Source organism: Schistocerca americana, chromosome 3, assembly GCF_021461395.2.
Source record: "Schistocerca americana isolate TAMUIC-IGC-003095 chromosome 3, iqSchAmer2.1, whole genome shotgun sequence".
Lineage (NCBI taxonomy): Eukaryota > Metazoa > Arthropoda > Insecta > Orthoptera > Acrididae > Schistocerca > Schistocerca americana.
The window spans coordinates 301,339,524-301,367,003 of record NC_060121.1 but is presented as its reverse complement, the minus strand read 5'-3'; the positions used below and the strand labels follow the sequence as shown (position 1 = coordinate 301,367,003).

General features: G+C 47.7%; 18 non-coding genes across 18 annotated transcripts; 7 read left to right on the top strand and 11 right to left on the bottom strand.

The window, feature by feature from the left end:
- Window positions 1-2,951: 2,951 nt before the first annotated feature.
- Trnaw-cca lies at window positions 2,952-3,023 on the bottom strand. Its single transcript has one exon. It is a non-coding gene; the product is annotated as a tRNA-Trp (tRNA).
- A 3,983-nt stretch (window positions 3,024-7,006) lies between these two features.
- Window positions 7,007-7,078, bottom strand: Trnaw-cca. Its single transcript has one exon. It is a non-coding gene; the product is annotated as a tRNA-Trp (tRNA).
- A 118-nt stretch (window positions 7,079-7,196) lies between these two features.
- On the top strand, window positions 7,197-7,268 carry Trnaa-cgc. Its single transcript has one exon. It is a non-coding gene; the product is annotated as a tRNA-Ala (tRNA).
- Window positions 7,269-18,064: 10,796 nt separating this feature from the next.
- On the bottom strand, window positions 18,065-18,136 carry Trnar-ccg. Its single transcript has one exon. It is a non-coding gene; the product is annotated as a tRNA-Arg (tRNA).
- Window positions 18,137-18,254: 118 nt separating this feature from the next.
- Window positions 18,255-18,326, top strand: Trnaa-cgc. Its single transcript has one exon. It is a non-coding gene; the product is annotated as a tRNA-Ala (tRNA).
- Window positions 18,327-18,991: 665 nt separating this feature from the next.
- Trnar-ccg lies at window positions 18,992-19,063 on the bottom strand. Its single transcript has one exon. It is a non-coding gene; the product is annotated as a tRNA-Arg (tRNA).
- A 118-nt stretch (window positions 19,064-19,181) lies between these two features.
- Window positions 19,182-19,253, top strand: Trnaa-cgc. The gene has a single exon. It is a non-coding gene; the product is annotated as a tRNA-Ala (tRNA).
- A 275-nt stretch (window positions 19,254-19,528) lies between these two features.
- Window positions 19,529-19,600, bottom strand: Trnac-gca. Its single transcript has one exon. It is a non-coding gene; the product is annotated as a tRNA-Cys (tRNA).
- A 318-nt stretch (window positions 19,601-19,918) lies between these two features.
- On the bottom strand, window positions 19,919-19,990 carry Trnaw-cca. The gene has a single exon. It is a non-coding gene; the product is annotated as a tRNA-Trp (tRNA).
- A 118-nt stretch (window positions 19,991-20,108) lies between these two features.
- Window positions 20,109-20,180, top strand: Trnaa-cgc. Its single transcript has one exon. It is a non-coding gene; the product is annotated as a tRNA-Ala (tRNA).
- A 269-nt stretch (window positions 20,181-20,449) lies between these two features.
- Window positions 20,450-20,521, bottom strand: Trnac-gca. The gene has a single exon. It is a non-coding gene; the product is annotated as a tRNA-Cys (tRNA).
- A 509-nt stretch (window positions 20,522-21,030) lies between these two features.
- Window positions 21,031-21,102, top strand: Trnaa-cgc. Its single transcript has one exon. It is a non-coding gene; the product is annotated as a tRNA-Ala (tRNA).
- A 274-nt stretch (window positions 21,103-21,376) lies between these two features.
- On the bottom strand, window positions 21,377-21,448 carry Trnac-gca. Its single transcript has one exon. It is a non-coding gene; the product is annotated as a tRNA-Cys (tRNA).
- A 318-nt stretch (window positions 21,449-21,766) lies between these two features.
- Window positions 21,767-21,838, bottom strand: Trnaw-cca. Its single transcript has one exon. It is a non-coding gene; the product is annotated as a tRNA-Trp (tRNA).
- A 118-nt stretch (window positions 21,839-21,956) lies between these two features.
- Window positions 21,957-22,028, top strand: Trnaa-cgc. Its single transcript has one exon. It is a non-coding gene; the product is annotated as a tRNA-Ala (tRNA).
- Window positions 22,029-22,303: 275 nt separating this feature from the next.
- Window positions 22,304-22,375, bottom strand: Trnac-gca. Its single transcript has one exon. It is a non-coding gene; the product is annotated as a tRNA-Cys (tRNA).
- Window positions 22,376-22,693: 318 nt separating this feature from the next.
- Trnaw-cca lies at window positions 22,694-22,765 on the bottom strand. Its single transcript has one exon. It is a non-coding gene; the product is annotated as a tRNA-Trp (tRNA).
- A 118-nt stretch (window positions 22,766-22,883) lies between these two features.
- On the top strand, window positions 22,884-22,955 carry Trnaa-cgc. The gene has a single exon. It is a non-coding gene; the product is annotated as a tRNA-Ala (tRNA).
- The last annotated feature ends 4,525 nt before the right edge of the window (window positions 22,956-27,480 follow it).

Genomic DNA, 27,480 nt, shown 5'->3' with positions numbered 1-27,480 from the left:
TAAGTTGTGGAGTATGAGAGCCAAAAAGTTCGTCATAATCGTCCACATTTGTGTCCCCCGGTGCATACATGTTTGAATAGTAAGCGGAGATTTCCTGGAGTATTCCCTGCTGCGTGCTGAGTTTCGTACCATCCTCGAGTTGAAGTTCGTCTATGAAAGTGCCTCGTCTAGTTTTGCTGTCACGAATAAGATGATACAAGGCAGTAGTCTCATCTGCAATGACGGATTTCGCTTTGGACCGTACCTTAAGGCCCTCCAGTTCTTGACGTTTCAAGCGCAATAATTTGGCTTTTATCAGTTTGACATCTTTCAGGCGTGTCGTCACGGCACCCGCCTGATCATAAAGATCCCGTAGCACACTGTAATAAAACTCGACGGTGGCTTTCCGTTCCCTAGCCCTGCGGATACTAAAGGATATTAAAACACTCCTGATCTTCGGCTTCGCCCGTCTGGTCCACCATTCAATCACACTTCGAAAGTTGTGAAGTGAACGAAGACACAGCACCCATGCAGCAGTTATTTCGTCGTCTAATTCTGTGTCCGACAATAAAGAAACATTTAGATGCCACTGGTTTCGTACTCGGCGAGCAGGTTGTTGTGGCAGATTGAGACATGTTAACAACGCACTATGGTCGGAGAAAATGACGGGAACAGTTTCAGCGTGCGTTACGTTGCTTTTTAAATTATCCGAGACATAAATTCGGTCGATTCTGCTAGAAGAGTTGGCAACGGTATGAGTAAACTTCACCAGCGTGGGGTATCGTACCTCCCACACATCGTGCAGTTTGAGATCAGCAACAAGGCGTCGCAACTCACCAGAATAATTAAAATTAGGAGTCTGATCTTTGCGGCCCAGAACACAATTAAAGTCACCACCGAGTATCAGTGGTGAGGGATTTCGCCGCAAGAGGTAAATGATATCGTCTTTGAAGAACGCGGCTCGTGCTGCCCGGTGACTACTACCAGAGGGGGCATATAAATTGACAAAAGTGACCCCTGCGATGGTAAGCCCAATCCCTCTCCCCGACTCTAACGTATCAACGTTTTGAACGGGAATGCCTTCCCGAACTAAAATGGCCGTACCTACGTGCGCTTCCGGTGAAATATTGGAAAAACATACAAATCCGGTAAAGTCGAGGTGGGGCGATACAACCTCCTGAAGAAATGCGATGTCAGTCGCTGAGTCGTAGAGAAACTGTTTGAGAGCAGCGAGTTTTAAATCCGACTGGATCCTGTTAATATTGAGAGTGGAAAGCGTGTAGGATTGCAACATGAAGCACGGAGATGTCTAATCACCTGTCAGGCCATCATTCCACGCCAGAACCTTCGTGAGAATTTGACTTCGAAGGTGCGTCAGCATCGGCGCCGGAACCTTTCTTTTTAGGCTTCCTGCGAACAACATTGACATTGGGTTTCACCGAGTGTCGGCGCCAACCTCCCGTTGAGAAATTCGCAGCGGCAGGCGGGGTAGGAGGATCGGAGCTGACGTCAGGTGCCAGCTCCTCCTCCACTGCACACGGTGATTGCTCAGACTGCAAAACTACTTCCGGCGACCTATCTCTTCCACATGCTCTTTCGATAGCTGAGTGTTTATCAACGGTGGAACCTTCCGTTTGTTTGTTGTCGGGCTGAGGCGGTGACGTAGCCGGCTGTTTATGCCCACGCACTTCCCCGTCCTGTTTACAAACGGTGTCAACATCGGTCGGTCGGTCGGTCTGCATCGATTGACATGCCTCAGGCGACAGGCGTGGTACTGAAGCTACCGCGGCCTGTTCGTTTACGGGTAAGGGATCCAACTGAGCAACTGGCACCGGTGAATTGGCGCCACAATCCGAAAGCAGGGAATGTTCGGAGCCGGGAACCTCAAACATCGGCGGCGATGTGCCATCGACAGATGACCTAGCCACATTAATGTCATCGTCGTCTGCACTACCGCTATCGTAAGTGCGTCGTCTCTTGTGAGTAACGACACTACTTTGAACAACAGAAGAGTCTGAAGTCTCCTTTCGCGCTAGCGGTGGAAAGTCAGCAGCACGATGCTGCGCCCTATCTTCATCTTTGTCCAGGATGGGGGAACTGGACCCATCTGTCACAGAATTTTCCTTCACAAGGTCGGCCAGAGTTAACTTTTTGCGCTGCTGTAAGTGGGTTTGCAAAACAAAGACCCGTTTCGGACAATCCTGCCTCATATGTCCACTCGCATTACAGACATGACAGGTCAAAGTCTGTCCACTGTACATAACATGCGCCTTATATCCGCAAACCTGAACATGAGAGGGAATATTATACTTGACTTGCATGTCGACCGAACGCACACCGCTAAAGCATTGCAACCGGTGTTGGCTGGACCACCGTTCATTCCTAATTTGCTTAATTTCACCATACTTAGAAAGAACGTCTTTTAAATAACAGTTGTCAACCTCGGGGGGCAAGTTAAAAACACGCACATGCTTGTAATCAACATCAGCATTAGAAACTGTGACCTTACTCACCGAATTGTCACGGTGGCGGAATTCAGCTTCCCCATCAAATTTGTTTAATATCCGTTCCAGCACCAAAGGCGAGAGCAGCTTGACATAAAAACAGTATTGTTCCAGATCATAGTAAGCCGTATGTATGTGATCAGATGTGAGGCCAACAACATCAACAATCCAGTCGTGAAGTTCCAGTGAACTGGGTTGTACATATCGGGTAGCCTTGTCAAAACCAAAGCGCACAGTAAGCTTCCTGGGAAACATGGTAGACATTGCAGCAGATAAACAGCGGCCAAAACCGCTTTCAAGACAGAAACAAAATAGACGTCGAAAACACAAGTACAAACACACAAAACACTAACACACACGGAACGAAGAGTAACAAGAGCTAGTTGCGACTTCGAAACACAGCAGCTAAGCGGAGCGCTAACACGTCCTCACAGCACGCCGTCTGAAGCGGAACTCCAAATTTCATTGTGACCCCGACGTGATTTGAACACGCAACCTTCTGATCTGGAGTCAGACGCGCTACCGTTGCGCCACGGAGTCGACGCTGCCTTCGGTATGGCGTGCAGGGTGCATCTCAAACATGCATTTGCAACTCACCGCGACAATCGTCATTTGTTTTTTCGAGATACTGAAAAATGAAGGGGGCACCCGGGATTGAACCGGGGACCTCTCGATCTGCAGTCGAATGCTCTACGACTTTTTTTGTTTTTTTTTAGATGTTCTTCACCTCTTGACACAAAAAAGAAACGCAGTCGGTAGGACTCGAACCTACGCTCCCAGAGGGAATCTGATTTCTAGTCAGACGCCTTAACCACTTTTTTATTTTATTTTTTTTTTATTTTTATTTTGTTTAAGAGCCTCCCATCTCCCCTTCTAGCCCTTCCATTCGCTCTCCTTCATGCGCCTTCTTCGGCGAGCTTCAGTGCCCCACTTTTATTGTTGTTGTTGTTTTTAATGGGTTATGAAACTAAATTGCCTCTTGAAGACAATGTTAGAAAATTGTAAATAGTAATCCGAATTGATTACGGTGAAAATAACTCTCTCTATAATACTATTGACTGCATTAACAGAACGCAAAATATTCTTCCATTAGAATTTAAACAAAAAAGAGAGAGAAGCAAAAATAAAAAGTAAGATAGGAAATTAAACTTCTTCAGTGATGCACGTCTTTTGCATGAGAATAGTTTTTCCTTACTATTCTTGTGCTGTGGCATGACTCCTGTTACTTCGTGGGAAAACGTGCTTTTTCGGGGTTCTGTTGAGGCCTTCACGGCTACCGTATCGGTCCCGGGGCACACGAAGTCCCCACCGTACTTCACCCTCAACAGCAATCCCCTACTTTCGCACTCTGTCTTGTTCAGTCGATTTCATATTATTTAGGTATTAACCGATGCCTTGTTTCTGAAACAAAATTTGCAATATATTTCCGAACTTCTTTTTATGGTCTTTGTTCCGGTATATTTTGAAGTATTCGTCTTTCATATATTCTCGATATTCTCGTAGATTATCATTGCCTTTGTTGTTAACAACATAATTGACAAAATTTCCGAATAGCCACAAGATGACATTGTTTTTTTGTGGTGGAAAGGAAATTTCTTCTGGGAAGAGTATATCGTTTAATGTGATTTCTCTTCCATCGGTCCGTTTGAGAAAAGCGACTTGCAATACAATGTCATTCCAAATATCCTTGTATCCATTACAGATGAAGCGATGCTTTAAGGAGTCCAAAGTGTGACATTGTGGGCACACATTGGTTGCTTGTAGTCCTATTGAATACAGTTTTTCATTGGTACTAATAATGTCGTTGACAACTTTGTACCATGACGCTTGCACTTCCGTAGTCAGTGTTTTGTTATTTATATTTGCCCATATTTTTTCCCAGTTTTTGTTTGGATACTTCAGCTCCATTTTATTTTGGTTTTCGCGTGATCGTAACTTCTCTACTATATATTTACTTGTCCTCTTATTTTTGTCTGTTAAAATGCATGTCAAGTAGCTTAATTCTACATAAAAATCCTTAATATGCTTCAGGTTGTAATTTATGTTGTGAACATCTACTGGCGGCTGCATGCTTCCGGGTTTGAGAAGGTCAAATAGAGCGGCAGTTATGCTGTTCGGCTGTGTTTCTATAAGTTTCAGCGTTCTTTTAATGAAGAGGGCAGTGTTTTTCCTCCGAAGGTCTGTCAGCCCTAGGCCTCCGTTTTCGGGTCTCGATGTAGTCGTTCCTACTGCTACTCTAAAAATATGGCCTTTCCATACGTATCGACAGATTGTGCTCATTATAGATTTCACTATGTCTGGAGGTGTGGGTAAGATCTGAGCGACATATGCAGCTTTCGAAAGAACTGCACAGTTGATTAGTTTAATTCTTTGCTTGATATTTAAGTCTCTCGTTTCATGCAGTATGAAGCTGCCTCTGATTTTTCCTAACACCTGTTTCCAATTAGCTGCCGTCGTTCTTAATGGGCAACTGTAAAAAGTTATGCCCAAAGCAGTGTGACGGTCCACCCTGCTTGCCCACGGTAGCTGCACATTGTCAAGAACATTTAAATTTAAAAAGGAACTTTTCGTTTCATTGATCCGCGCACCAGTTGCCGTGCAATAAAGCAATAACTTGTCTGTTAGTTGGGCACAGTCATCATCGCTCCTTACTAGAACCCCCACATCGTCAGCGTATGCATTTGTAACCGTCTTCAGCCCAGCTATTGTTATGCCTTCTAAGGTTGTGTTCAAAAGCCGTAAAAGGGGTTCCAGAGAAACCACATAAAACAACATGGACAAAAGACTTCCATGAGGAACTCCAATAGATATCAATACTTCATTAGTATATTGCCCATTGATCGAGATTTTGGTTCGTATGCCTCTGACGATGTTCATTAAAACCGCTAAGTTGCCATCATTGAAACCTATGTGTTTCAAGATGCTGAACAGATATCCGTAGTTGACTCTGTCAAACGCTTTAGCAAAATCAATGAAGGCAATGCCTCCATCCGCTGACGATGATGAGAAAATAGAAATAATGTCTCGATATTCACATACAGACTTAAAAATGGTACGTCGAGGGAGACACGTCTGGTGGCATCCAATGACTTTTCCTAAAATCGGTACCATTCGTTCTTTAATTACACGCGCAACTACCTTGTAATCTGAGTACATCAGACTGATCGGCCTCATTTTAGTAATATCTTTCGTGTCCGTACTCCTTCCCTTTGGAAGTAGTACAGTTACACTTTCCTTGAAAGCAGCAGGAATTGTCTCTCCCCTCAAGACGTCATTAACTACTTCCGTGAATTGGGAACCTATTAGGTGCCAAAAGGTTCTATAAAACTCCACAGGCAGGCCGTCTGGGCCTGGAGACTTACGTGAAGGTGAAGATTTGAGTATATCAAAAACCTCGTCATTCGTAATGTCTATCGTTAAACCTCTGTTCTCCTCCTCTGTAATGAATGCCTCTATTCCGGAGTTCTGTAAAAACTCTTGTACTGAGTTGTCGTCAGTAGCATTTCCAGAATATAATTGCTGAAAATATCTATGTGCTTCAGTTAAGATATCACTTTGTTCTGTCAGGACTCTGTTATCTTCCGTTCTGAGGCTGGCAATAAAATTTCTTCTTCTGTTTTTTGTGTCTTGCATCAAGTGGTAGATGGAGGTATTTTCTGCCTCCACCGTCGTCCTAGTGTGTGATTTGACTTGTAATCCCTCCAAATGTACCCTCTTGATACTTATCATTTTGGCTTTAACGTTTTTAATATTGATAAAGACGTCTTGAGACATTGGTTGGTCGTAAAGGTCTCTTAAGCAAGAGTAGTAAAACTCCATTGTGTGTCTTGACCACATTGCCCTTTCCTTGGCGTAAGATATCAGCGCTGCCCTTATCTTTTTCTTAGCGGCCATAGTCCACCATTCAATAGGTGTTCTATATTTAGTACGCATCCTTAACACAGACTGCCAAGTTTCTTGCATCTTGAAAGCTAGAGCGTTTTCAGAGAGGGTATTGATATTTAATTTCCATAGTGGGCGACCCTAATATGTCTTTTGCCTGGTTAATTTGATGCTGCACCTCACTCCGAGGTGGTCAGAGAAGGCAGCTGGTATCACCTCGATACTACTGACTGTAGTGCCTAAACTGGGGGTGACATATATTCTGTCGATTCTGCTCTGTGTAGCACCAGTGATATATGTGAAGCCGACTGAGCTATACCCCCATTCACGATCTTTCTGTTCCCATAACTTAAGGAAAAGTATTATACTCTGCCTGGCTAAAGACGTCTAATCGAGCAAAATATTGCGTAATCATTATCTCTCAGTTATATATTAGCGTTAAACGATATAAATATCAAAAATACTAGACACTTCGCGCCTGGAGAACGTGCAAGTCGGCGCCTTCACCTTAATGTCAGAACGCGAAAATTGCACTAGTAGCTTTTTTCAAGCAAGTTCTGTTCGTCCGTTCTCCGTAATCGTTTGGTATCTGATTAAACTGACACACTCGCCTATGGCTTCCGTAAACGAAAATTTCATTGTGACCCCGACGTGATTTGAACACGCAACCTTCTGATCTGGAGTCAGACGCGCTACCGTTGCGCCACGGAGTCGACGCTGCTTAGGTCTTGTCACGAATAGGTTCCTCCAACACTTACTGTACCGTTCAAACCTAAGAAATAATGACAGTAGGATCCACGAGACACTCGTCCCAGATGTACTTGCTCTGGCGGGGGTGTAACTCAGTGGTAGAGTGTCTGCTTCGCATGCAGAAAGTCCTGGGTTCAAATCCCAGCTCCTCCAATTTTTGTTTCTCCGTGCAGCAGTACAAGAAAACTTTTGCCTATCACCATATTCTACAAAATTCAGTGTACAAGATTCTTCCGCCAAGCAAGTGGATTTCGTACAGTTCGACCTCATGGCGGGAGGACGATGACCTGCAAGACTCTGGGCTGCGATCCCCCCCATTGAAATGTTGCTCCAAAGCCTTCGGTATGGCGTGCAGGGTGAATCTCAAACATGCATTTGCAACTCACCGCGACAATCGTCATTTGTTTTTTCGAGATACTGAAAAATGAAGGGGGCACCCGGGATTGAACCGGGGACCTCTCGATCTGCAGTCGAATGCTCTACGACTTTTTTTTTTTTTTTTTTTTTTTTTTTTTTTTTTTTTTTTTTTTTTTAATAATGAACCGCTGCAGGAGCAGGACGACGGGTAGGGCAGGGGTCGACACCCGAAGCCTGGCCATCCCGCCGCCACGCCCAAGCAACGTGTTCGAGTTCGAGGATCGAAGGATCAGGAAGAGGATGGAGTGGGTTTGTCGATGTTGTTCTTTTTATTTATTTATTTCTTTAATTATTATAACATTTTTTGTGTATTATAGTTTTTTTTTGGATCATTACAAAGATAGATCCTACAACTGCCGTAGCCGTACATCCGAGTCGTCTTCTCGTCTGTTGGGAGGGGTTCCCCCCTATTCCGTCCGTAGAGGATCAATATGCTCCAGGATTCTTCTTCATTTTCAGCGTCTCATACCCGGAACGCCCCAGTGAGCAGGAGGATCCGCAAATAATGAACCTAAATAATTTGCGAAACGAGTTCTGTACTTCGGGTGGCGGCTGAAAGCTGCATGTGTCGTCATCAATAGGGACCAAAAGTCGAGTGTGCCTTTGGGAGCATCGCAAAATATGTAGTAAACGGCCATGCCTTTTAGCCAGTTAACGGCGTTCGTTCTGGTTGATGGAAAGTATACGACGTCGGGGCGCAATACGTCATCAGGGGAGATAGACTCCGGCAATCGTCGCAAGAGTAATGCCAGCATGCGCTGCGTCAGTAGCCAGCACTCGCTGGTCGCGGCACACGTCAGACGGTGTGCATCCGAGTCAGCGACTGAGCATGTCGGACACAAGGGGTCGTCCGTCAGATGTATGGAATGTAACCTCTGACGAGTAGCGAACTTCCCATTCACAACTACGTACCACAATGAACGCACCGTCGTAGGTAGAAAAGGCGTGTGTACCGCTCGCCACACCGTGTTCCAGGCAACTTCAGGGTGTCTGTGGGTGACCGTATTTACAGGTTGCCGCTGCTGATAGAGGCGATAATAGTCTTTTGTGCTGGGCTTCCGTGTCGTCGGAAGTTCTGAACGTAAGTAGCTGAAGTCAACAAAGAAGTCTCTGATGTGGGTGAGTGCCGGTGAAATGTGTCCTACAGAAACCGGGGATGCAGAGAGTGTGGTGCCACTTCCGCTATCAGGGTGCCCGTCAGAGTGGCGTGGGCAGAGGTCCACGTGCGACGCATAGTGTTGAGATAAAGCGATCGCGCACGGTTATATACGTGAATTAAACCGATACCGCCCGCCCGCTGCGGCAGTGTCAGGGTGGCGCATCGGACTTTAAAAACCAGACCGGCGCTTACGAAATGTCCATATGCTGCTTGAAATCTGTCGGCCATCGTAGTTGTCAAGGGAAGGATATGCGCAATATAGTTCAGTTTTGAGACAAGATAGGTGTTGACATAACGTGTTCTGAGGAGCATATCCAAGCGACGCAGTTTGTTGTCCTGCAGCAGAGCACGTGTCTGGTGTAGGAGCCGGCGGTACGTAGCCGCCGCCGTGCGGCGGACATTGCTATAGAATTGCACTCCTAAACACTTGAGTACGGGCACCTTGTCAAAGGGCACCGCCGTTGTGTGGGAAATCCCCCCTCCGACATCCATGTATTTTGTCTTCTTCACGTTGATGACGCTCCCGGCGACCGCCCCGTACTGGCGTAGCCACTGTAGCGCCATATGCATTTCATCCTCTGATCTGGCCAGGAACACCACGTCATCGGCGAATGCACCACAACAAAAGGTCACGTCCCGCAAGGAGATACCAGTTAATCGCTGCCGTAGACCATGTAAAGCTGGTTCAAGTGCTGCAGCAAATAATATGCCCGACAGGGGGCACCCTTGTCGCACTGACCGTCCAACAACAATGTGACCAGACTGATAACCGTTGACCATCATGCGGGAGCGCGCTCCGTGGACCAGTCGAAGGACCACCTGTGCAGACTCCGGAGAGAGGCCCATGCGATGCAAAACTGCGCGTAAGAAGCCGTGATCGACGCGGTCGAATGCGTGGTCAAAATCTACGGCGACAAGGGCGCCTCGTATTTTGCAGGCCGCCGTCAAAGCAATTACGTCGCGGTATGCTCCTAACGCCGTATGAATGTTGCTGACACCACCTAAACATGTCTGATCGGTGTGGATGGCTTTCCCGATAGCGGTGTGGAGACGCGCGCGGAGGATACGGGCGAAGATCTTGTAGTCGTTGTTGAGGAGTGTGAGTGGGCGAAAATCCTGCCACCTACAACCACCATTCGGTTTCGGAACTGGAATCAAGATGCCTTCAGTGAATTCTGTGGGGACAGTGAAATCAGGGCGGATCAGGTCTTGAAACATTTGGAGCCACTTGTCACCCATAAGGTGGTAAAAAGTGCGGTAGAATTCCAGGGGTAAACCGTCCGGTCCAGGCGACTTGTTCGGTGCTCCACGTGCCAAGGCCGATGTCAGCTCGTCGGGTGTAATGGGCAACAGCAGACTATCATCGGGTGCCACGTCCCGAGGGGCGGGAAAATCGTGCAACAGCCCGTCATAGTCACGTACATTTCGCGGATCTTCCATGTACAAGGTCCCATAGTGTCTGGCGAACGTGTGCGCGATGTCCGCTTGTGTCACTGCGCGCCCGCCGTCCTCCGTGTTTACCGCCGTAATGAGCTGACGTTTGCGGTGGCGCCTCTCGCGCACAATGTGATACACTGACGCTGTTTCGTGGGGGATACAGTCTTGCACTCGCGCACGGATGCGGACACCGTCTAGCTGCTCTGTCCTGATGCGAAGTAGACGAGCTTTGATGCGTTGTACGGACATCTGACGTTCGGGAGACGGCGGTTGCGTCGCCAGCTCACGTAACGCTGTATAGTAAAATTCCGATGTTGCCCTTTGCCAGTTCGATCTGTCACGCCCGTAGGCCATCAAGGTCTTTCGGAGGGCAGGTTTGACACATCCCAGCCACCACAGCAACGTGGAAGCATACATAGGCAGGCGCCTGATACATCGACGCCACGTGTCAGTGACTGCTCGCCGACACGCTTCCTCGCGAAGGAGGGAGACGTTCAGCGTCCACGGGCCCCTGCTGCGTCTTGTGAGTTGTCGGGGCAAGGTGACAGTGCAGATGTACGCGAGATGGTCCGTGAAGGCCGTCGGCCAGAGTTCTGCATCACGGGTTGCTGTGCGGAGGGCACGCGAGACGTATATCCGGTCCAGACGACTGGCAGAATGGCTGGTAAAGTGCGTATATCCACTCTGGGTCCCATGATGTAAGAGCCATGTGTCGTGGAGAGCGAGGTCACGTATCAATGCTTGTAGAGCGGGGCATGGGACGTAATGCGGTATCTGGTCCTCGGGCCGCAGAACACTGTTAAAATCGCCGCCCACTATGTAATGGTCCATATTTCCTTGCAAAAGTGGGGCTACCTCCTCCGAATAGAAGACATGCCTGTCACCACGGTGCGAATTACCGGAGGGAGCGTAGACGTTAATGAGGCGCACTGCGCCAAGTGTGAGTGCGATGCCTCGCCCGTTCGGCAAGTACGTCGCGTCCGTCGTGTCTATGCCATCTCGAAGAAGGATGGCCGTTCCTCCTGCGCCATCACCTACGGGTAGGCTGTACGTGGTGTAGCCATATAGGTCTAAACACAGCTCGGGACGGACCTCCTGGAGAAGGGCAATGTCCAAGTCTGCCGCTCTGATCATGTCGTGTAACATGCGGGTCTTGACAGTGGAGTGGACACCATTTACGTTGACTGTTCCCACACGGTACGACTGAGACATATCAAGTGGCGGAGGCAGTGTACCGGTGCAATCCCACAGCGATTTCACACACCACACACCACACAGCCATCCACCTGCATGCTGTGCATTACTGTGCCGTAGGAGTCCCTGACTGGAAGAGCCCTCCGGGCTCATTGTCAGCCATGGGCTGTGGTGGAGATATCGATGTTTGCTGTGCATCATCTGACTCCATATCGTCTGCCCAATCACCAAGAGACGATTGTGATGTCATTGGGGGCTGGATGCTTTCACAGGAGCCCACATTTTGGGAGTCGACGCAGTGCGCCTCGTTTTCTGGGCCACCAGATTTAGGAGACTGTTCCTTGTCTTCAGGCACCTTCTGGTGAATGATGCCACTGGAGTCCGTTGCAATTGTGGGCGAGTCTACGAAGTCGATGTCTTCCGCCGGCTTCACATTCCTGTCCTGTTCGTCAGCTGACAATCGCCTCTTTTTGTGTCGCTTGGGTGATTTTTGCTTTCGGGTCCGAGATTCGACATCCACTGGAGGGCGGGGCTCGACACAGTCTCGGTCGCTAGGAACCCCTGTGTCTGATCCCGACAGTGACGGTGGCTGGGTGCCCACGACGCTGTGGTGGGCGGAGGCTGTAGGAACCTCTGCGCCGTTGGGCTGCGGCGTCGTCGACGGCGCTGACTCTCCAACGGAGCTGGCAGCGGCTTGAGGAGGTAGTAGGTTTTGATCATCCATCACATCATGTCGTGCCGCCTCCACATATGTTAGCGGGAGAGAGGTCATAGTGGATCGTTGGGGAAGTTCATTGCGGGGCACCTGAACGAGGCGGCGCTGCAGACACTCAGTTCTAACATGGCCCTCCTGGCCGCAGCCCGAGCAGGTCCTCGGTTGTCCATCATATATAACAATTGCGCGGCAGCCACCAACGAAAACATACGATGGGACGTGCTTCTTAAGTTCTATGCGCACTTGTCGTACCCCGTTAAGGACAGGGTACGTTTCGAATGTGTTCCATTTCTCCTCTGTGTGGCTCAGAACTGTGCCGTATGGCCGCAGCGCATCAACGACTAGGTTAGCAGGAACTTCGAACGGTAGTTCAAAGATGCGCACGGTACGCACCCCCAGACCAGCATGGTCAACTCCTACCACGCTCACGTTACCGTCTGCGTGACAGAAGCGAAAGCCGTTTGCAGATCGTTGGAGTAATCTGTCGCAGGCCGCTTCGTCAATCAGTTTGAGGTACACTGTGCTGGTTACAATAGACAGATGAATTCCTATCAGTTCTTGTGGTTCGATGTGCATGATGTCTACGGAAACTTCAGTCCTGGTGTAGAGAAGAAACATACATAAAGGCGGCAAATCCAGAAACAGTATAAAAGAAAATTTCTCACACAGGTGACCTTAGCCAACACCCTCTCTTTCAAATGTCAGGCGAAGCATATTTGCAAAATCATCACGGAGGCCTGGCAATCGCAAGCGCTGCCAGTAAGCAGTAAGCATGTACTGCCGAAGCGCTAGGTGTCCATCCTCTTCATGACAACTGTTGACAAAATGTACGAAATGGCCAATCAACCACATGACGGTATGGAGCTTCGTTCGCGGAAAAAAGGAAGAATCGGGCCGGACGATGATGTCAATAGTATAAGCGGCTTCAGCAGACCTAGTGACAAAAGCAAGTTGTTTCCTGAGCCAACGCCAATTAGCAAGGTGCCCACAGCAGGTGAATCGATGTTCAAGGGTATCCACGAGACCACACCGAGTACAGGTGTCCGTGTCAGAAAGACCAATACGGTGCAGTCGTACATTGGTGGGAACCAAATTATATATTACCCTATACCACGTGGACGCCACGGCCATAGAGTGGATCGGCAGACTAACATTCTTCCAGACGCTCCTCCAGGACACAGATGGAGACGCCAGTTCTATTGGATTGGGACCGGCCAGCCCCTCCCAGCGGGCAATCAAGCCCTTGGTCGTTGGCACCGGTCGCCGCAAGAAGACGTCACCGAGGTAACTCATCGCAATGTAAAATTCCCGAATGTGTTTCAACTTAAAATTTAGGCGTCCGACATCGACAGGTGGAGCAAGGCTCGCCGGACGCACAACAGTAAAAAGCCTGGATGTAATTGAAGTCACTTCTTGCGTAACAATTAGAGTCGTTCGGCGGACGTACAAAGCAGACGCCTTGCGAGTAATGTCAGAGAGGCCCAAGCCTCCGGAGATACGCGGTTTCGTCATTACATCGTAACGTAACTTGAATAGATGGCCCTTCCATATAAACCTGCTAGACAATTGGCGCAACCTTTTCGCCACCATCATGGGATGTGGGAACAGCTGAGCAACATAATAAGCTTTACATAGAACGTAGGTGTCTAAAATTCTGACTTTTTGCAAAATGGTAGCAGAGCGCTGCTCATGGACCATCAGAGCCCCCTGTATCTTCTCGGTGACAGATTTCCAATTGAGAGCCGCCATTTTTAGAGGACACCGATCAATGATAATCCCCAAGGACGTATGGCGATCGACAAAAGTGGCCCAATGGACGTCAGCATCGCGAAATCCTCGAATATCAAGGAACTTACATTTACCCTGATTGAGACGCGCTCCAGAGACACGACAGTATGCATCAACTGCCCCTTTCAACAACGGGATATCATCACGTTGACGGAGGAGAACAACGACATCATCCGCATATGCCTTAACCGAGAGCTTCCCACCAGAGAGTGACATACCCTGAAGCTTGAGAGCTATAGTCCGAAGCAGCGGTTCCAGGGACAATACGAATAAAGACATAGAGAGCGGACTACCCTGAGGCACTCCGCGGCGGATAGCAATGGGCGGCGTCAGCTGCCCATTGACTGACACCCGAGCTGTTATTCCCCTATACAAATTGCCAAGAACACCACGTGATGAAGCGTTAAAACCTATTGTACCTAAAACACGATCTAAAAACACATGACTGACGTGATCAAAAGCCTTATAAAAATCAAGGAAGGCAAAGGCACAATGTACGTTTGTAACCGCCGCAACCGAGACAACATCCCGATATTCGGCTACTGGTGTCAGAATAGATCTATCATGAAAACAACATTGACGTGCACCAATCACACCCCGAAGCAGAGAAGACAACCGGCTATTGAGCGCTCTAGCAGCTGTCTTGTAGTCAAAATTCAGCAATGTGAGCGGACGAAGATTGGCAGCAGATAAACGACCAGAGGACTTTGGAATTAAAACAATTTTCCCTACTTTAAAATCGGCAGGCACATCCATCCCCCTGACAATCTCATTTAAAATCTGCGTAAAAATGCCACCCAAAAGAGGCCAAAAACGGAGATAAAATTCTTTAGGCAGGCCGGCTGGACCCGGCGATTTACTGGACGGAGAGCGAGCAATAAAATCGAAAACATCATCTACCTGGAACTCCCGGAGAAATTCGCCGTTCGCGTCAGGCGCGATCGTCGCAGTTAGATCCCCAAAGACATCATCCGAAAGAGACTCACCAGAATCATCGGCAGAATATAGACTAGTGTAATACTGATGAAGAGCACGAATCATTTCCTCCTGTGCAATAAGCTGCTGTCCATCATCCACCATAAGAGAAGAGATGAAGGAGCGACGACGACGAGTCTGATGCCATAGCAGGTGGTACAAGGAGGTCAGTTCACCTTCAACAAGAGAGTGAGGTTTCGACTTTACTCGCAGACCATCCATCTGTCGTCGTTTAAGGCTCAAGAGCTTGGCTTTAATACGGCGAACATCATGGATCCGCAGAGGAGAGGTACTCGCCGCGTCATATAGTTCACGCAGGACAGAGTAGTAAAATTCATACGTGTTCTTAAAATCACGCGTCCTAGCAGCACAGTAAAAAATCAAAGTCTGACGAATCTTGGGCTTGGCAAACGCAGTCCACCAAACCAGCAAGGAGGGGTATCGCGGGACAGAGCGAAGACATCGCTCCCACACGCCACTTATAACATCATCCATAGCACTGTCGGCAAGGTGGGAAACTTTAACATCCACTGGGAACGATAAAGTTTTGCAGGTTGGTGACTAAGATTTACAGTTGCAGTAAAAGCACAATGGTCAGAAAAACTAGTAGGAATAACATCGACAGAAAGAATTTTATCACATAAAAAATCAGATAAATAGAATCTGTCGAGTCTACTGCATGAGGACGCGGTAAAAAACGTATATTTCACCAGGGTTGGATATTTGTGTTCCCAAACATCACGCAGATGCATCGTACGAACTAAGTCATGTAAATCACGGCAATAATTAAAATTGGGAGACTGGTCTTCAGGGCGTAAAACACAATTAAAATCGCCTCCGAGCAGGAGACTCCGAGGACTCTGGCGCAAAAGATAAATAAGCTCTTCTTTATAAAAGCGCGAGCGAGCCACAGTGTGACCCGAACCAGAGGGGGCATACAAAACAACGAGGCGGAGATCAAAAAAACGACAACCAATCCCACGGCCAGAGTCAAGGAATTCAATGTCAGTAATAGGAATGCCCTCTCGAAAGAAAAGAGCAGTTCCTGTTGAATATTCCGGCGCGACATTAAAAACAGTTTGAAATCCAGGTAGAGAGAGATCAGAAAACAACACTTCCTGCAAAAACACTACGTCCGCACAGGCGTCGTAAATAAACTGCCGCAAAGAGGCAATGCGAACGTCGGACTCAATACGGTTAAGATTTAAGGTAAGAAAGGTGTATGCTTGAACCATAGAGAGAAAAGCGAGAAAGGAAATCACCTACACCGACGCACCAACGTCACAGTCCATAGCAGGGGAGACGGAGGCATCCGAGGGAGGGGGACTGGTACCCCGTTCCGCGGATCCCTTACGCTTCGGTTTTTTACGAACAGCATTAACGTTCGGCTGAACGCGTAACTTGCGTCGGCTGACGGGCAAGGAAGCTTCAGCCGCCGGTGACGTAGGAGGGTCAAGTTCTGTATCCGACACCACCCGCGCCGGTCCACATGCGGGATCCGGGGTCGCGGTTGGAACATCCGACAAAACGGAATGGTCAACACTTACACTAGCTTCCGGCAAACATGGACTGCACGGAGGCGAATCGTGAGCAGGAAGGTCCGAGGCCGCAAAGTTGGACGGAAGCGGAGCAGCTCCGCTGGCAGAGGTATGGGGCAGCGAAGCAGGAAGTTGTCGCGGCTCCACTTGTTGTGACATCGAAGTCGGTTCGGAAGACGGCGCCAACAGGCCCGACCGACGATCCGACTCGAGAGAAGCTGCGTCGGAGGCCGAAGGGGCGCCAGCAGCCGCCACCGTAACCGTTACCTCAGGAGAGCAGGGAGCAGCTACAGTACACAGTGGCTCGGAGGATGCCGGTCGCTCGGACTGGGGCATCTCAGGGAGATCCTCATCCGTACTATTTCCATCGTGTGGGCGACGCCTCTTATTATTCAAAAGTGGCACACCCACCTGAGGGACAGACGGAACAACATCAGATTTAGCACGCAAAGGAGGAAATTCTGTGTCAGGGGTGCGCAAAACCTGTGGCGGAGCGCTACTACCACTGGACTGTGCTACACCAAGAGCAGAACCACCTGCAACGAGGTCAGCGACCGTTAACTTGCGACGCTGTTCGAGAGAATTTTTTAAAACAAAAACCCTCCGCGGACAGTCGGTACGCACGTGACCACTTTCATTGCACAAAAAACAGGTGCCAACCTGACCACTATATGTTACATGGACACGATATCCACCGATCTGCAGGTGAGATGGAATATTCTGCTTAACGTGCATTTCTACTGAACGAATACCACTGTAACATTGCAGGCGATGTTGGCTTGACCAGCGTTCAAGGCGAATGCTCTTTACATCACCATACTTCTGTAGACCCTCCTTAAGATAGACATTATCCACCTCCGGTGGAAGGTTGTAAACACGAACATTGGTATACGTGATGAAAGCATTGGAAAGCAGCACGGTACTTACAGAATCATCCCGATGCCGAAAGAGAACTTCATGACCATATTTAGAAAGAATTTTATCAACCTGAAGTGGGTCCATAAACTTAACAAAGAAAACATACAGTTCTGTATCAAAATAAGCAGTATGCACCTGATCCGAATGAACACCAAAGGTATCTACCAACCAATCATGAATCTCAAGGGAACTAGGTTGCACATGGCGGGTTGACTTGTCAAAAGTAAAACTAACTGTAGCCTGACGAGGAATAACCTGGGACGACATTTTCAAAATATGCGGTCGAAACCGCTACACACAACACACTGAAATAAGGACAGAAAGTAACACAAGGTACTAAACAACGACGGAGAAACACTCACAGAAGTTGCAACACAACACGTAAACAAAAACGATAGTCCACTATACGTAACGCTACGGCGGAGCGGAGGACTAGCCACGTCCACACTGCACGGCGTCTAAAGCGGAACTGCGACTGAGCTATACCCCCTTTCACGATCTTTCTGTTCCCATAACTTAAGGAAAAGTATTATACTCTGCCTGGCTAAAGACGTCTAATCGAGCAAAATATTGCGTAATCATTATCTCTCAGTTATATATTAGCGTTAAACGATATAAATATCAAAAATACTAGACACTTCGCGCCTGGAGAACGTGCGAGTCGGCGCCTTCACCTTAATGTCAGAACGCGAAAATTGCACTAGTAGCTTTTTTCAAGCAAGTTCTGTTCGTCCGTTCTCCGTAATCGTTTGGTATCTGATTAAACTGACATACTCGCCTATGGCTTTCGTAAACGAAAATTTCATTGTGACCGCGACGTGATTTGAACACGCAACATTCTGATCCGGAGTCAGACGCGCTACCGTTGCGCCACGGAGTCGACGCTGCTTAGGTCTTGTCATGAATAGGTTCCTCCAACACTTACTGTACCGTTCAAACCTAAGAAATAATGACAGTAGGATCCACGAGACACTCGTCCCAGATGTACTTGCTCTGGCGGGGGTGTAACTCAGTGGTAGAGTGTCTGCTTCGCATGCAGAAAGTCCTGGGTTCAAATCCCAGCTCCTCCAATTTTTGTTTCTCCGTGCAGCAGTACAAGAAAACTTTTGCCTATCACCATATTCTACAAAATTCAGTGTACAAGATTCTTCCCCCAAGCAAGTGGATTTCGTACAGTTCGACCTCATGGCGGGAGGACGATGACCTGCAAGACCCTGGGCTGCGATCCCCCCCATTGAAATGTTGCTCCAAAGCCTTCGGTATGGCGTGCAGGGTGCATCTCAAACATGTATTTGCAACTCACCGCGACAATCGTCATTTGTTTTTTCGAGATACTGAAAAATGAAGGGTGCACCCCCGATTGAACCGGGGACCTCTCGATCTGCAGTCGAATGCTCTACGACTGAGCTACACCCCCTTTCACGATCTTTCTGTTCCCATAACTTAAGGAAAAGTATTATACTCTGCCTGGCTAAAGACGTCTAATCGAGCAAAATATTGCGTAATCATTATCTCTCAGTTATATATTAGCGTTAAACGATATAAATATCAAAAATACTAGACACTTCGCGCCTGGAGAACGTGCGAGTCGGCGCCTTCACCTTAATGTCAGAACGCGAAAATTGCACTAGCAGCTTTTTTCAAGCAAGTTCTGTTCGTCCGTTCTCCGTAATCGTTTGGTATCTGATTAAACTGACATACTCGCCTATGGCTTTCGTAAACGAAAATTTCGTTGTGACCCCGACGTGATTTGAACACGCAACCTTCTAATCCGGAGTTAGACGCGCTACCGTTGCGCCACGGAGTCGACGCTGCTTAGGTCTTGTCATGAATAGGTTCCTCCAACACTTACTGTACCGTTCAAACCTAAGAAATAATGACAGTAGGATCCACGAGACACTCGTCCCAGATGTACTTGCTCTGGCGGGGGTGTAACTCAGTGGTAGAGTGTCTGCTTCGCATGCAGAAAGTCCTGGGTTCAAATCCCAGCTCCTCCAATTTTTGTTTCTCCGTGCAGCAGTACAAGAAAACTTTTGCCTATCACCATATTCTACAAAATTCAGTGTACAAGATTCTTCCCCCAAGCAAGTGGATTTCGTACAGTTCGACCTCATGGCGGGAGGACGATGACCTGCAAGACCCTGGGTTGCGATCCCCCCCATTGAAATGTTGCTCCAAAGCCTTCGGTATGGCGTGCAGGGTGCATCTCAAACATGTATTTGCAACTCACCGCGACAATCGTCATTTGTTTTTTCGAGATACTGAAAAATGAAGGGGGCACCCGGGATTGAACCGGGGACCTCTCGATCTGCAGGCGAATGCTCTACGACTGAGCTATACCCCCTTTCACAATCTTTCTGTTCCCATAACTTAAGGAAAAGTATTATACTCTGCCTGGCTAAAGACGTCTAATCGAGCAAAATATTGCGTAATCATTATCTCTCAGTTATATATTAGCGTTAAACGATATAAATATCAAAAATACTAGACACTTCGCGCCTGGAGAACGTGCGAGTCGGCGCCTTCACCTTAATGTCAGAACGCGAAAATTGCACTAGTAGCTTTTTTCAAGCAAGTTCTGTTCGTCCGTTCTCCGTAATCGTTTGGTATCTGATTAAACTGACATACTAGCCTATGGCTTTCGTAAACGAAAATTTCATTGTGACCCCGACGTGATTTGAACACGCAACCTTCTGATCTGGAGTCAGACGCGCTACCGTTGCGCCACGGAGTCGACGCTGCTTAGGTCTTGTCATGAATAGGTTCCTCCAACACTTACTGTACCGTTCAAACCTAAGAAATAATGACAGTAGGATCCACGAGGCACTCGTCCCAGATGTACTTGCTCTGGCGGGGGTGTAACTCAGTGGTAGAGTGTCTGCTTCGCATGCAGAAAGTCCTGGGTTCAAATCCCAGCTCCTCCAATTTCTGTTTCTCCGTGCAGCAGTACAAGAAAACTTTTGCCTATCACCATATTCTACAAAATTCAGTGTACAAGATTCTTCCGCCAAGCAAGTGGATTTCGTACAGTTCGACCTCATGGCGGGAGGACGATGACCTGCAAGACTCTGGGCTGCGATCCCCCCCATTGAAATGTTGCTCCAAAGCAATGGCGTGCAGGGTGCATCTCAAACATGCATTTGCAACTCACCGCGACAATCGTCATTTGTTTTTTCGAGATACTGAAAAATGAAGGGGGCACCCGGGATTGAACCGGGGACCTCCCGATCTGCAGTCGAATGCTCTACGACTGAGCTATACCCCCTTTCACGATCTTTCTGTTCCCATAACTTAAGGAAAAGTATTATACTCTGCCTGGCTAAAGACGTCTAATCGAGCAAAATATTGCGTAATCATTATCTCTCAGTTATATATTAGCGTTAAACGATATAAATATCAAAAATACTAGACACTTCGCGCCTGGAGAACGTGCGAGTCGGCGCCTTCACCTTAATGTCAGAACGCGAAAATTGCACTAGTAGCTTTTTTTCAAGCAAGTTCTGTTCGTCCGTTCTCCGTAATCGTTTGGTATCTGATTAAACTGACATACTCGCCTATGGCTTCCGTAAACGAAAATTTCATTGTGACCCCGACGTGATTTGAACACGCAACCTTATGATCTGAAGTCAGACGCGCTAACGTTGCGCCACGGAGTCGACGCTGCTTAGGTCTTGTCATGAATAGGTTCCTCCAACACTTACTGTACCGTTCAAACCTAAGAAATAATGACAGTAGGATCCACGAGGCACTCGTCCCAGATGTACTTGCTCTGGCGGGGGTGTAACTCAGTGGTAGAGTGTCTGCTTCGCATGCAGAAAGTCCTGGGTTCAAATCCCAGCTCCTCCAATTTTTGTTTCTCCGTGCAGCAGTACAAGAAAACTTTTGCCTATCACCATATTCTACAAAATTCAGTGTACAAGATTCTTCCGCCAAGCAAGTGGATTTCGTACAGTTCGACCTCATGGCGGGAAGACGATGACCTGCAAGACTCTGGGCTGCGATCCCCCCATTGAAATGTTGCTCCAAAGCCTTCGGTATGGCGTGCAGGGTGCATCTCAAACATGCATTTGCAACTCACCGCGACAATCGTCATTTGTTTTTTCGAGATACTGAAAAATGAAGGGGGCACCCGGGATTGAACCGGGGACCTCTCGATCTGCAGTCGAATGCTCTACGACTGAGCTATACCCCCTTTCACGACCTTTCTGTTCCCATAACTTAAGGAAAAGTATTATACTCTGCCTGGCTAAAGACGTCTAATCGAGCAAAATATTGCGTAATCATTATCTCTCAGTTATATATTAGCGTTAAACGATATAAATATCAAAAATACTAGACACTTCGCGCCTGGAGAACGTGCGAGTCGGCGCCTTCACCTTAATGTCAGAACGCGAAAATTGCACTAGTAGCTTTTTTCAAGCAAGTTCTGTTCGTCCGTTCTCCGTAATCGTTTGGTATCTGATTAAACTGACATACTCGCCTATGGCTTCCGTAAACGAAAATTTCATTGTGACCCCGACGTGATTTGAACACGCAACCTTCTGATCTGGAGTCAGACGCGCTACCGTTGCGCCACGGAGTCGACGCTGCTTAGGTCTTGTCATGAATAGGTTCCTCCAACACTTACTGTACCGTTCAAACCTAAGAAATAATGACAGTAGGATCCACGAGGCACTCGTCCCAGATGTACTTGCTCTGGCGGGGGTGTAACTCAGTGGTAGAGTGTCTGCTTCGCATGCAGAAAGTCCTGGGTTCAAATCCCAGCTCCTCCAATTTTTGTTTCTCCGTGCAGCGGTACAAGAAAACTTTTGCCTATCACCATATTCTACAAAATTCAGTGTACAAGATTCTTCCGCCAAGCAAGTGGATTTCGTACAGTTCGACCTCATGGCGGGAGGACGATGACCTGCAAGACTCTGGGCTGCGATCCCCCCCATTGAAATGTTGCTCCAAAGCCTTCGGTATGGCGTGCAGGGTGCATCTCAAACATGCATTTGCAACTCACCGCGACAATCGTCATTTGTTTTTTCGAGATACTGAAAAATGAAGGGGGCACCCGGGATTGAACCGGGGACCTCCCGATCTGCAGTCGAATGCTCTACGACTGAGCTATACCCCCTTTCACGATCTTTCTGTTCCCATAACTTAAGGAAAAGTATTATACTCTGCCTGGCTAAAGACGTCTAATCGAGCAAAATATTGCGTAATCATTATCTCTCAGTTATATATTAGCGTTAAACGATATAAATATCAAAAATACTAGACACTTCGCGCCTGGAGAACGTGCGAGTCGGCGCCTTCTCCTTAATGTCAGAACGCGAAAATTGCACTAGTAGCTTTTTTCAAGCAAGTTCTGTTCGTCCGTTCTCCGTAATCGTTTGGTATCTGATTAAACTGACATACTCGCCTATGGCTTCCGTAAACGAAAATTTCATTGTGACCCCGACGTGATTTGAACACGCAACCTTCTGATCTGGAGTCAAACGCGCTACCGTTGCGCCACGGAGTCGACGCTGCTTAGGTCTTGTCATGAATAGGTTCCTCCAACACTTACTGTACCGTTCAAACCTAAGAAATAATGACAGTAGGATCCACGAGGCACTCGTCCCAGATGTACTTGCTCTGGCGGGGGTGTAACTCAGTGGTAGAGTGTCTGCTTCGCATGCAGAAAGTCCTGGGTTCAAATCCCAGCTCCTCCAATTTTTGTTTCTCCGTGCAGCGGTACAAGAAAACTTTTGCCTATCACCATATTCTACAAAATTCAGTGTACAAGATTCTTCCGCCATGCAAGTTGATTTCGTACAGTTCGACCTCATGGCGGGAGGACGATGACCTGCAAGACTCTGGGCTGCGATCCCCCCCATCGAAATGTTGCTCCAAAGCCTTCGGTATGGCGTGCAGGGTGCATCTCAAACATGCATTTGCAACTCACCGCGACAATCGTCATTTGTTTTTTCGAGATACTGAAAAATGAAGGGGGCACCCGGGATTGAACCGGGGACCTCTCGATCTGCAGTCGAATGCTCTACGACTTTTTTTTTTTTTTTTTTTTTCAAGATAGCGCTGACTTGGAGGCCTGGAAATGCGCGAAACAGCCGCCGCCATGCGATTTGTTACCACACCGTTGTACAAAACGCAAGGGCTCGTCCGGGATTTGAACCCGGGACCTCCTGCACCCGAAGCAGGAATCATACCCCTTTTTTTTTTTTTTTTTTTTTTTTTTTTTTTTTTTTTTTTTTTTTTTTTTTTTTTTTTTTTTTTTTTTTTAATGCCTGCAATTCAGTCTCAGCTCATTATGAGCAAATGAATGCGTAAATATTATGCCTCTAACAAATATATCTATTGAAAAAAAATATTAAGGAACATCCACAACACAGCCACTTCAAAAGATGTTCACTACTGAAATTAAAATCCTAAAACATGACTATATAATGTAGACTGCTTACTGAAATAAAGATTAAAACACGAAAACTGCAGTCCTGGTGTAGAGAAGAAACATACATAAAGGCGGCAAATCCAGAAACAGTATAAAAAAAAATGGCTCACACAGGTGACCTTAGCCAACACCCTCTCTTTCAAATGTCAGGCTAAGCATATTGGCAAAATCATCTCGGAGGCCTGGCAATCGCAAGCGCTGCCAGTAAGCAGTAAGCATGTACTGCCGAAACGCTAGGTGTCCATCCTCTTCATGACAACTGGTGACAAAATGTACGAAATGGCCAATCAACCACATGACGGTATGGAGCTTCGTTCGCGGAAAAAAGGAAGAATCGGGCCGGACGATGATGTCAATAGTATAAGCGGCTTCAGCAGACCTAGTGACAAAAGCAAGTTGTTTCCTGAGCCAACGCCAATTAGCAAGGTGCCCACAGCAGGTGAATCGATGTTCAAGGGTATCCACGAGACCACACCGAGTACAGGTGTCCGTGTCAGAAAGACCAATACGGTGCAGTCGTACATTGGTGGGAACCAAATTATTTATTACCCTATACCACGTGGACGCCACGGCCATAGAGTGGATCGGCAGACTAACATGCTTCCAGACGTTCCTCCAGGACACAGATGGAGACGCCAGTTCTATTGGATTGGGACCGGCCAGCCCCTCCCAGCGGGCAATCAAGCCCTTGGTCGTTGGCACCGGTCGCCGCAAGAAGACGTCACCGAGGTAACTCACCGCAATGTAAAATTCCCGAATGTGTTTCAACTTAAAATTTAGGCGTCCGACATCGACAGGTGGAGCAAGGCTCGCCGGACGCACAACAGTAAAAAGCCTGGATGTAATTGAAGTCACTTCTTGCGTAACAATTAGAGTCGTTCGGCGGACGTACAAAGCAGACGCCTTGCGAGTAATGTCAGAGAGGCCCAAGCCTCCGGAGAGACGCGGTTTCGTCATTACCTCGTAACGTAACTTGAATAGATGGCCCTTCCATATAAACCTGCTAGACAATTGGCGCAACCTTTTCGCCACCATCATGGGAAGTGGGAACAGCTGAGCAACATAATAAGCTTTACATAGAACGTAGGTGTCTAAAATTCTGACTTTTTGCAAAATGGTAGCAGAGCGCTGCTCATGGACCATCAGAGCCCCCTGTATCTTCTCGGTGACAGATTTCCAATTGAGAGCCGCCATTTTTAGAGGACACCGATCAATGATAATCCCCAAGGACGTATGGCGATCGACAAAAGTGGCCCAAGGGACGTCAGCATCGCGAAATCCTCGAATATCAAGGAGCTTACATTTACCCTGATTGAGACGCGCTCCAGAGACACGACAATAGGCATCAACTGCCCCTTTCAATAACGGGATATCATCACGTTGACGGAGGAGAACAACGACATCATCCGCATATGCCTTAACAGAGAGCTTCCCACCAGAGAGGGACATACCCTGAAGCTTGAGAGCAATAGTCCGAAGCAGTGGTTCCAGGGACAATACGAATAAAGACATAGAGAGCGGACTACCCTGAGGCACCCCGCGGCGGATAGCAATGGGCGGCGTCAGCTGCCCATTGACTGACACCCGAGCTGTTATTCCCCTATACAAATTGCCAAGAACACCACGTGATGAAGCGTTAAAACCTATTGTACCTAAAACACGATCTAAAAACACATGACTGACGTGATCAAAAGCCTTATAAAAATCAAGGAAGGCAAAGGCACAATGTACGTTTGTAACCGCCGCAACCGAGACAACATCCCGATATTCGGCTACTGGTGTCAGAATAGATCGATCATGAAAACAACATTGATGTGCACCAACCACACCCCGAAGCAGAGAAGACAAGCGGCTATTGAGCGCTCTAGCAGCTGTCTTGTAGTCAAAGTTCAGCAATGTGAGCGGACGAAGATTGGCAGCAGATAAACGACCAGGGGACTTTGGAATTAAAACAATTTTCCCTACTTTAAAATCGGCAGGCACATCCATCCCCCTGACAATCTCATTTAAAATCTGCGTAAAAATGCCACCCAAAAGAGGCCAAAAACGGAGATAAAATTCTTTAGGCAGGCCGTCTGGACCCGGCGATTTACTGGACGGAGAGCGAGCAATAAAATCGAAAACATCATCTACCTGGAACTCCCGGAGAAATTCGCCGTTCGCGTCAGGCGCGATCGTCGCAGTTAGATCCCCAAAGACATCATCCGAAAGAGACTCACCAGAATCATCGTCAGAATATAGACTAGTGTAATATTGGTGAAGAGCACGAACCATTTCCTCCTGTGCAATAAGCTGTCGCCCATCATCCACCGTAAGAGAAGAGATGAAGGAGCGACGACGACGAGTGTGATGCCGTAGCAGGTGGTACAAGGAGGTCAGTTCACCTTCAACAAGAGAGTGAGGTTTCGACTTTACTCGCAGACCATCCATCTGTCGTCGTTTAAGGCTCAAGAGCTTGGCTTTAATACGACGAACATCATGGATCCGCAGAGGAGAGGTACCCGCTGCGTCATATAGGTCACGCAGGACAGAGTAGTAATATTCATACGTGTTCTTAAAATCACGCGCCCTTGCAGCACAGTAAAAAATCAAAGTCTGACGAATCTTGGGCTTGGCAAACGCAGTCCACCAAACCAGCAAGGAGGGGTATCGCGGGACAGAGCGAAGACATCGCTCCCACACGCCACTTATAACATCATCCATAGCACTGTCGGCTAGGTGGGAAACATTTAACATCCACTGGGAACGATAAAGTTTTGCAGGTTGGTGACTAAGATTTACAGTTGCAGTAAAAGCACAATGGTCAGAAAAACTAGTAGGAATAACATCGACAGAAAGAATTTTATCACATAACAATTCAGATAAATAGAATCTGTCGAGTCTACTGCATGAGGACGCGGTAAAAAACGTATATTTCACCAGGGTTGGATATTTGTGTTCCCAAACATCACGCAGATGCATCGTACGTACTATGTCATGTAAATCACGGCAATAATTAAAATTGGGGGACTGGTCTTCAGGGCGTAAAACACAATTAAAATCGCCTCCGAGCAGGAGACTCCGAGGACTCTGGCGCAAAAGATAAATAAGCTCTTCTTTATAAAAGCGCGATCGAGCCACAGTGTGACCCGAACCAGAGGGGGCATACAAAACAACGAGGCGGAGATCAAAAAGACGACAACTAATCCCACGGCCAGAGTCAAGGAATTCAATGTCAGTAATAGGAATGCCCTCTAGAAAGAAAAGAGCAGTTCCTGTTGAATATTCCGGCGCGACATTAAAAACAGTTTGGAATCCAGGTAGAGAGAGATCAGAAAACAACACTTCCTGCAGAAACACAACGTCCGCACAGGCGTCGTAAATAAACTGCCGCAAAGAGGCAATGCGAACGTCGGACTCAATACGGTTAACATTTAAGGTAAGAAAGGTGTATGCTTGAACCATAGAGAGAAAAGCGAGAAAACAAATCACCTACACCGACGCACCAGCGTCACAGTCCATAGCAGGGGTGACGGAGGCATCCGAGGGAGGGGGACTGCTACCCCGTTCCGCGGATCCCTTACGTTTCGGTTTTTTACGAACAGCATTAACGTTCGGCTGAACGCGTAACTTGCGTCGGCTGACGGGCAAGGAAGCTTCAGCCGCCGGTGACGTAGGAGGGTCAAGTTCTGTATCCGACACCACCCGCGCCGGTCCACATGCGGGATCCGGGGTCGCGGGGGAAACATCCGACAAAACGGAATGGTCAACACCTGCACTAGCTTCCGGCAAACATGGACTGCACGGAG